Below are 358 nucleotides of genomic sequence, written 5' to 3'. Positions count from 1 at the left end.
GGGCCACAAAAAATTTCACCTGTTTTAGACAAGGGATCTCCTCAGACTCTATACTGAGAGGTTATGTCATTACTGGAGCCTCTTAGCACACATCTGTTACTTCTGTGAAGCATGACCTTGGAAAACAGTGAACAACATTCCCAGTAGCGTGATGCTGGCAACAAGGACAGCGATTGTTCCCTTACATTCAAACAGGACTAACTCCTCCAAATACGAAAATTAAAAAAAAACAATAACAAAAAAGGAAACAATTTTTTTTTTAACAGTAATTTTCATCTCTATTTTGTATCAATTGTGCTTATTAATAGGTTGAAAGAATACTCCCACCGAATTCAAGCGATGAATTCTTTGATTGTTC

The sequence above is a fragment of the Tetrao urogallus genome, assembly GCF_951394365.1.
Source record: "Tetrao urogallus genome assembly, chromosome: 12".
NCBI lineage: Eukaryota > Metazoa > Chordata > Aves > Galliformes > Phasianidae > Tetrao > Tetrao urogallus.
The sequence above is the reverse complement of the archived record's forward strand: the minus strand, read 5'-3'. Positions refer to the sequence as shown.